Source organism: Bos indicus x Bos taurus, chromosome 23, assembly GCF_003369695.1.
Source record: "Bos indicus x Bos taurus breed Angus x Brahman F1 hybrid chromosome 23, Bos_hybrid_MaternalHap_v2.0, whole genome shotgun sequence".
Taxonomy (NCBI): Eukaryota; Metazoa; Chordata; class Mammalia; order Artiodactyla; family Bovidae; genus Bos; species Bos indicus x Bos taurus.
Window position 1 is genome coordinate 8,893,922 of NC_040098.1, and position 9,656 is coordinate 8,903,577.

The following is a 9,656-nucleotide window of genomic DNA, read 5'->3' on the forward strand; positions in this document are numbered from 1 at the left end:
GAACCTTCTTTTGCGTTTTTACTGTCCTGAATATGGACTTCCCAGGTGGCTCAGTGATAAAGAATATATGCCTGACAATTAAGGGGTTGCTGAAGAGGTGAGTTCAATCCCTGGGTGGAGAGGATCCCCAGGAAGAGGAAATGGCCACCCGCTCCAGTATTCTTACCTGGAAAATCTCATGGACAGAGGAGCCTGGCGGGCTACAGTCCATGGGGTCGCAGAAGAGTTAGGCACGACTGAGTGACTGAGCATGCACGCATGTGCATATGACACTTGGCTTTCCCTAAATCTCTTCCTTCTCACCTTGCCTAATTTTAGAGGAGACTCCTACCTGAGTTAGAGTTTAGAGGAGACTCCTACCCTGAGTCAGGAAGTGAATGCATAACCAAAGTGAGTGAAGTCACTCAGTTGTGTCCGACTCTTGCGACTCCATGGACTGTCGCTTACCAGGCTCCTCAGGCGACAGTCCATGGAGATTTCAGGCAAGAGTACTGGAGTGGGTTGCAATTTCCTTCTCCAGGGGATCTTCCTGACCCAGAGATTGAACCTGGGTCTCCCACATTGCAGGCAGACGCTTTACCATCCGAGCCACAGGGAAGCCCAAGTGAAGTCACTCAGTCGTGTCTGACTCTTTGTGACCCCATGGACTGTAGCCTACCAGGCTCCTCAGTCCATGGAATTTTCCAGGCAAGAGTAATGGAGTGGGTTGCCATTTCCTTCTCCAGGGGATCTTCCCAACCCAGGGATCGAACCCGGGTCTCCCGCACTGCAGGCAGACGCTTTACCATCTGAGCCACCAGGGAAGCCCCACATAACCAAAACACAAAATTAAAAACGACAAGGACTTTAATTGAAGTGTTAGAGAATGTTAGGAGTTTGTAGAAAGAAATGGTATTTCTAGTTGTTCAGCAGACTAGTGGGAGAAAGATCAAGCATTGATTCTGAAGGATATAGCGTTTGGACTGGGCCTTGAGGGTGGTTAGGATTTGGATATGTGGGAATGGAGGGACATTCCCTCCATAGCAAGAGCCAGGCCTGGGGCAGGGATGGGCAAGAAATGAAGAGGGAGAAGGAAAGAGCAGTGGGTGGTTTTAACAGGGAACATCTCTGAGCTGTCTGAAGTCATTAGGGGTAAAAGACCTGTGAATGAGAACCTTTGGGGACGCGGGGTGTGTGATGCCTGCTTGAGATGAGTTCAGTGGGAGTGGAAGACGAGGCATCAGAGGCACTCCCAACACATTTCCAGCCCACCATTACCTCCTGGCTCATCCTCACCATCAGCTGTATTTGTAATGAAGTGAAGTGAAGTGAAGTCGCTCAGTCGTGTCCGACTCTTTGCGACCCCATGGACTGTAGCCTACAGGCTCCTCCGTCCATGGGAGGGAAGAACAAATCTGACTCCATACTGAATCTATTTCTGTTACTTTAACCTTTGTAGCTACAGTAGGTCTCCTACAGATGAACGCATTCCATTCTGAGAGTGCATTCATAAGTCCAAGAAAATAGCCTAGGTACCCACCTAACACAGTAAGCTATGTAGCACTGTACTATAATAGGTTTATAATATTTTTCACACAAATAATATGTTAAAAAACACAAAGAAAGCATTTTAAATCTTACAGTACAGTACAACAGCTGGCATACGGGGCTGGCAGGAAGAGTTACTGAGTCCCCTTCTCCTCCCGCCATCAGTCTTGCCCAGCATCAGTTTTTTTCCAATGAGTCAGCTTTTCTCATCATGTGGCCAAAATATTGGCGCTTCAGCTTCAGCATCAGTCCTTCCAATGAGCATTCAGGGTTGATTTCCTTTAGGATTAACTGGTTTGATCTCCTTGCTGTCCAGGGGACTCTCAAGAGTCTTTTCCAACACCACAGTTTGAAAGCATCAATTCTTCGGTGCTCAGCCTTCTTTATGGTCCAACTCTCACATCCATACATGACTACTGGAAAAACCATAACTTTGACTATATGGACTCTTGTCAGCAGAGTAACGTCTCTGCTTTTTAATCCACTGTCTAGGTTTGTTATAGCTTTTCTTCCAAGGAGCAAGCGTCTTTTAGTTTCATGGAAGGGCAAGCTGCAGTTTCAGTCACTCACATCCTGGGCTTGAAATAAAGATCCTGTACTACTGTAGTCTGTATACTGCTGTACTATAAGGTTCACAAAAACACAAGCACTTGTAGAAGATGCACGCATGTGACGATGTGTGCCAGACAAATGAAATCACTTACGTGATGGGACATGTGAACAGGTATTCACAACTTGAACATTCCTATGTAGGGGACTTACCATATTATTTTTGCTACAAGTTGAGTATTGCCTGTAGCCTGAAATATATAGGGTAGTCCATTATCAAAGCTATCTTTAAAGGTATAACACTTTTTCATTCATATAGAGATTAAAAAGTTGCAGAACAGAGAATAACATTTGTTTTGTTGGAGGAGGTTTCTAGGAACATTGTGACAAGACCTATGTGGACAACTGCAAGAACAAAGGATTCTGGCACCAAGAAGTTTGCAGCAACCAACCACATCCCATCCCATTGTAGTATAAAGAAGCCTGAATTCTAACTCGGGCAAGATGATTCTTTGGGACACTAGTTCACCATCTTCTTGGTCTGCTGGTTTTCCAAATAAAGTTACTGTTCCTTCCCCCAACAACTCGTCTCTCAATTTGTTGGCTCATTGTGCAGTGAGCTTGGACAAATGTAACATAACCACATAGTTTTGATAGCTGCCCCGAGGTTCAAAGAGTGGGGTTATATCTATTTACTATCAGTATCAAGCTCCAGGAACCTAGGGCCGTGTTGGGTGCCCCGAGACCTTGTTATTCTGCTTGAAGCCCTACATGGCTGTGGCTTTTGAAGAACACTTGGCCAGCCAACAGCTGTCCTGGGAGGCAGGGACTGAGTTCCCTCTGAAAAACTAACATGGTTTTCACCCAACTTGAGGCACTAAGATCATGGCATCCAGTCCCATCACTTCATGGCATATAGATGGGGAAACAGTGGAAACACAGAGTTTACATTTTTGGGCCCCAAAATCACTGCAGATGGTGACTGCAGCCATGAAATTAAAAGACACTTGCTCCTTGGAAGAAAAGCTATGACCAACCTAGACAGCATATTAAAAACCAGAGACATTACTCTGCCAACAAAGATCCGTTGAGTCAAAGCTATGGTTTTTCCAGTAGTCATGTATGGATGTGAGAGTTGGACTATAAAGAAAGCTGAGTGCCAAAGAATTGATGCTTTTGAACTGTGGTGTTGAAGAAGACTCTTGAGAGTCTCTTGAACTGCAAGGAGATCCAACCAGTCCATCCTAAAGGAGATCAGTCCTGAATATTCATTGGAAGGACTGGTGCTGAAGCTGAAACTCCAATACTTTGGCCACCTGATGTGAAGAACTGACTCATTGGAAAAGACCCTGATGCTGGGAAAGATTGAAGGCAGGAGGAGAAGGGGATGGCAGAGGATGAGATGGTTGGATGGTATCACTGACTCAATGGACATGAGTTTGAGCAACAATTCCAGGAGTTGGTGATCGACAGGGAGGCCTGGTGTGCTGCAGTCCATGGGGTCGCAGAGAGTCAGACATGACTGAGCAACTGAACTGAACTGACAATGAGAGGTTTAGAAGGACAAGTGGAGTAGGAGAAACCTGAATCAGTGGCTCCTTCTAAGGATCTCCCTTCCCCAGCATAGCATCTTCTGGATCAGCTTGTGGTTGTCCTGGGTCAGTACCCACCTCTCTTCCCCAAACCCCTGCAGGCTTGTGTGTCTTGAGGTTCAGTGGTGAGGCTGTGGAGGCTGACAGATATGGGTTGGAATGCAGACTATCTCATTCATTCATTTGTTCATCTAGGACTATGAGTACAATTTTCGGGGGGGGGGGTCCAATGAAAATGAAAATGTTATTAAAAAATTATGATGAATTTCAAGACAGTAACAGCAGAGCATTAACCCAAGTGTGGGGCACGTCAGATCACACACTCACAAAACCAGCCCTGAGCGCCTCTCCTGTGGTGGACAAAGATAGATGATGGCCCAGATCCTGGAATAGAGCAGGACCCTATGGTCCATGACCCCCATGTCCTCTGCTTGCATTTTGTCTGTGGAAAAGCTTTAGCCAGAGAAAAAGTTTAATCAGAGAAGCGAGAAAAGGCAGAAACAAAGGAAAACAAAGAAGACCAAATAATGATAATGTGTGTGCCTCATTATCAGTCATGTCTGACTCTTTGTGACCCCATGGACTGCAGCCAGCCAGGCTCCTCTGTCCATGGGATTCTCCAGGCCAACAATTCTGGAGTGGGTTACCATGCCCTTCTCCAGGGGATCTTGTTGATCCCGGGATCAAATCTGCATCTCCTGTGTCTCCTGCATTGGCAGGCGGATTCTTTACCACTAGCGCCACCTGAGAAGCCAATAATAATGTAGTCATTAAGCAAAGTCAAGGACCTTTAGCTCCTCTTCAAAAGCAATAGATCATATTTTGAGCTATATCCTATGAACTGTCTTAGAGACACTGAAGCCCCTACCAGGTGGAGGTAGTTAACTACACGATGACCACACTGTAGCCATGACTTCAGTGGCCATAATTCTGAGAACTGGCCTCAAGGAACTGGGAACAAGCCGACCATGGAACTGAAGATTCATTGCACTCAATCGGGATGACACTGATCAGACCACTGATGACCAGTTTCCAGATGACTTTCAGAGCTGACTGTATGTTTCTACACATAGTCCCCTCCCTCAGCCTATCAACACTCTTGCCCACTGGCTGTCAGCTGGGGATGGGGTGGAGTTGGTCTTTGGACAGGCATCTGCCCTCACCCTCCCCGACCCCTGGTGCTGGCATCCAAAATAGAGCAAACTTTCCACCAACCTGGCCTCTTTAATGGCTACTGAGTACTGAGCAGCTGGACCCCACTTTCAGTTACAGTCCCATGGGTTTTACAGTTAAATGGAGGAAACAGACAACAACCAAGCAGACATACAGTAACTACAGTAATAAAACAAATAGTGTTTCTTCTGTATTCAGTCCTTTCGTAAATGAACAAGATAATTTCAGATGTGATAAATGCTAGGGAAGGGAAGGGTCAAGTCAGAGTGCTAGGTCCGCAGTGACTGGGGCAGAGGTGGGGTCTGGCTGGCCTGGAGGGGCTTGTGTTTCAGAGACTGAGTCATACAAGGAGCAGAACGACTTCCAGGTAGAGGGCAGCAAAGGCGAGGGCCTTCCTTCGGAGCAGCCAACCTTGGCTGGCTGTTTAATCACTCTGAGCTTCAGCTCTTCATCTTAAAACGGGAATTAGCATGATATATTGACACGAACTGAGTATTTTCTGTGTGCTTGACACTGTTCTAAAGGCCTTCCTACTGACTCATTTAGTCCTCACGGTGGGGTCCACTGTTATCCCCATTTTACAGAACTGGAAACCGAGGCACAGAAAGGACAAGGACTTGTCAAGGTCACCAGGTGGGGGAATGGCAGAGCCTGGACTTGAGCCCCAGCTGGCTGACCCCGGAGTCCGTGCCCTTGCTCGTCCATCAGGTGCCTCTTCAGGCCTCTGTGTGGTGTCACTGCCGTGAACTGTGCACAGCGTGTGTTTCTGTATGTTCTGTGGTTTCCCAGGGGGATCTGGGGGCCTCTCTGGCCTTGTTTTACCTCGCCACCCCCACCCCCCATGCCTATCGGTGTTTGGAGCCAGAGTCCGGGCTCACTGCCCTGTCAGTCAGCGGGCACCATTCTGGGCACATTAATAGGCACTGCCTGGAATGTGGCTTGGCAGTGCCAGCCCCTCAGGGAGTTGATGACCATTTCAACACCCACCTGCTGGTTGTCACTCATTCCACACTGAATGCAGCCTCCCCTGGCTCCTTGAAAACCCCCAGCAGGGCTGCACCTCCCTATCCATTTAGAACATGTATTTGGGCCTCGTGGAGCCCTGCCAGCTCTTTATAGAAAGGAGGCACGATCAGGGGGAGGAGAGAGGCGGGAGGGAGCTCTGCGTCAGGTTTTCAAGTCATAATGATCCCAGTCATTCAGACATCGAATCTCACACTGAAATCGGTTGAAAGTAAAATATCGTTTTGTAATACTGCTGTTAATAATGTAAACATTAAAAGCACATTAAATACTTAGCTGTATTGTGGGGCACAATTGCCTGATTTTTCTTCTTTCAGCTTCTTCAACTGGAGGAAATGATTGGCTGCAATACCCAGATACGTTAGCCTAAAGAGTTGATCTGGGCTTGCACTGGGGGACCTCGTCATTTGATGCCCCTGGAAGTTACACTGGCAGCAGATTGCTCCCTTTTTCTGGAGATGAGTTTATATTTTTTCAAGCTATGTAGGTACTGGAGGTGTTCTGGGAGTGGGGAGAGTCTTAAGTTGCAGGCGAATATCCAGACCCCTTGGCTGTGTTGAGGTCCCTGGCCACCTGCCCCAGGGACCTGCCTCCTGGCTTCACTCTGCTGCCTAGTCAGCGCCACCTCAGAGAGGCCGTCCTTGGTCTCCAGCCAAAGTAGCAACACCCTCACTTTTGCTCCCCTTTGGCCTCCACGGGGCAAAACTCACTATTGCACAACAGGCCCTGGTGAGCAGTCATCTCTTACCAAAGGAATCTGAGGAGAAAGGACATTAGAAGAGACGCAGGTCTCCCAGCCCATCAGTCCCCACCCTCTCTTTAGAGGTTTTAAGGAAACAGGTGAGGGGCGAATTAGACCAGGGAGATGCGTGACTTTTGTTCTTGGATAAGCTCTCAAGCCTCCTGTCCCATCTTGGGGCAGCTTGGTGACAGAAGGGATGGTTCTGAGTGAGGTCTGGTGGGAAGGACCCAGCCCCGGTGCAAGTCAATCTGCCTGGCCAGCTCCTGACGGGGTAGCTTCCAAGAGCTGCTTGTCTTCCTCCCTTCCTCTCGAATTCTTGGCACCCACGCTTTCATATTTGTTCTTTCCCTCATCTTCTGTTTTATGTTTTTGGCCACAGAGGATGCAGATTTAAATCAAAAGTCCGAAGTTCAGATCATTCTGAAGAGCCGCTGATGAGTGGTCTCCCGTTGCCGTGTGTTTTATTAGAGCGCCTCCTGCCCTCTCCAGCATCGTCTGAAAGGTGCTGAGCAGCTGCGAAGAGTAATGGGGCTGCCAGGGCGCTGCCCAGAGGCCCGGGCCTTCCTGATGACATTGCATTATGGAAAAGCTGTAATAACACTCTGCTTGTGAGCTTCCTCTTCTATCACTCAGGGGACATCGGCGGGATGGAGGTGGGGCTAGCTGAGTGTGGCCTGGGCTGTCCTTGTGCCTGCCACCCCGGCTGGCTGGGGCGGGGCGGTCAGGAGTGGGTGCTTTTCCACATCATCTATCCTGAGGACCAAGTCAGAGGCCCCGTGTGGCAGATGAGGAAACCGAGGTCACGGAGACACTACGCCCATCTGCCAGCGCTCTGGCAGACTCGCTATGTGAGGAGGCTGGGGAAAGGAGCTGGATCGGAATCCGCAGTCCTGACGCTGCCAGTCCCCTGCTGTCCCCACATGGCCCCCACTTGCTGTGTATATCTCTTGTTTCTCCCTCCATAAGTCAGGTGTCAATTTGATGGGAGGATCACAGAGAAAGAGGTTACAGTAGAGACTGGCTAGGGGCTCATCAAATCCACTTGCTCATCCTACGCATACAATTGAATGACTCTCTGCCCGCCCCCTGCCTCCCCGCACCCTGGGCATCTGGGAGGTGGGTGTGCCTTCTCTGTGCTGTCCGTCTGGCTTTCAGGCCTGTGGTTGAAGTGGAGCCACAGAATGGAAGCAGCCTGGGTCCTGCGATGACCGTGTGGAGCAGAGGCTGTCTGCTGACTCGAGTGGATTGGAGCATGAAGCGCTGATATTTGAGCACTGTTTGTAAATAGCCTCCCTTGACTAATACCTCTGTGTTTCTCAGTTCAAAAAGAAGAGCATGGGACTTGCCTGGTGGTCCAGGGGCTAAGACTCCCAGCTTCTAATGCAGGAGCCCCAGGTTCGTTTCCTGGTCAGGGAACTAGATTCCACATGCCGAGACTGAGTTCACATGCTGCAACTAGAGAACCCACATGCTGAAAGACCCAAGACCCAGCACAGACAAATAAACAATAAATATTAAAAAAAAAGAAGAAGAAAAAGAGAACGCAGTTAGTGGTTAAGAACCTGCCTTGCGATGCAAGGGACATGCTTTCGATCCCTGGTAGGGGAACTAAGATCCCACGTGCCGCAGAGCAGCTAAACCCTCGAGGGGCAACAACTGAGCCCATGCCTGGCACTGAAAAATCCTGCATGATGCAACAAAGATCCTGCAAGCCATAACTAAGACCCAACAAAATCAAGAAAGTAAAATATTTTTTTAATAAAAGGAGAGCTCCTCAGTCTGTGTAAGAGAGGCTCTTACGGTGACCTAGGCGAGATCCAGCAGAAAGGCAGAAGGTTCAAAGGCCCTTTCTAGCACTCACGTTCTGGGGTTTCTTCATTTCCCTCTTAATCTCCCCTGGTGCCCATCTTAACCTCCTATGGCCGGCACAGGGCTGTGCCCTGAGCAGAACGCTCGATTCCCCCTTCCTGCGGTTGTCGCTCCTTTTCCTGGAACACTCGCCCTTCTTTCTCATCCTTCAGTCCTGCCTCTCTTCCAAGGCACAGCTCCAACGCCACCTCCGTGGTCACCCCACGTGGCAGGGAGTCCTCACTGCCTCTCCTCTCCTGTGTAACCCTCTGTGCAGCTGAGCAGAGGGCCCCCACTCCCCACTGAAGCACCACTGATATTTTCATATGAGGATCTTCAGTCTCTCTTAAATCAAAAGGTTCTTATGAATAGCATCACCATCGCTACAGTTCCTGGTTTCCTACAAGGCCCTAGCACCATGTGGCTTGTACCGGACACTTGGAAAATATCTGTTGGATGAATGAATGGAAGGAGAGAAGGACAGATGAATGACCTCATAAACAAATGAATGAGCTACTCAGCCATATCTCCAAGGGTCTCCACCCTCTGGGCTCACTCCATCTCTCTACTTCATCTCTACTCCCAGCCACAAACCCCACTCAGAATGGGCTGGTCTGTCCACAGACTCACAGCCCACTGGACCTTCCCCTCCCTCTACTCCGCACCCCACCAGTGCCCCAGCCCCTTCCCACTCCTGTCCCCCTTCAGGGCCTAGAGGAAGTCCCACCTCCTCCAAAGGTTTCCGTGACAACTCAGCTCTCCGCAAATGGTTCAACATTATTACACGATTGATCATCTGTACCACGCGGGTTAATCCGCTGTATTATTGGGTATGTCCTACGTGGTTTGTGGTCAGTGCATTTGTGTTTTTCTTGCCTCCTCAACTAGAATCTAACTCCCAAGAGCTGAATCATCCACAGCACTTAGCAAAGAGATCAGCAGGGCACAGCCGAGCAGGACAGGCATGCACTTGCAGATTGCTGGATACCTGGGGCTCCCTCACCCTTTTGCCCTTTTTCAGTAAACGCAGACTGGAGAGCATACATGCATGCGCTCCTCCTTCTCCTCTTCGTATCTTTCTGTTCTCCCTCTTCCCAGATTTGCATACTTGCGTGGACTCATCCACCTGAGTTGCTGAATCTGCAAAGCCTGGCACAAGCTTCAGACCACAGTTGCCCCTCTGAGTCCAGGAGTCTAGGAAG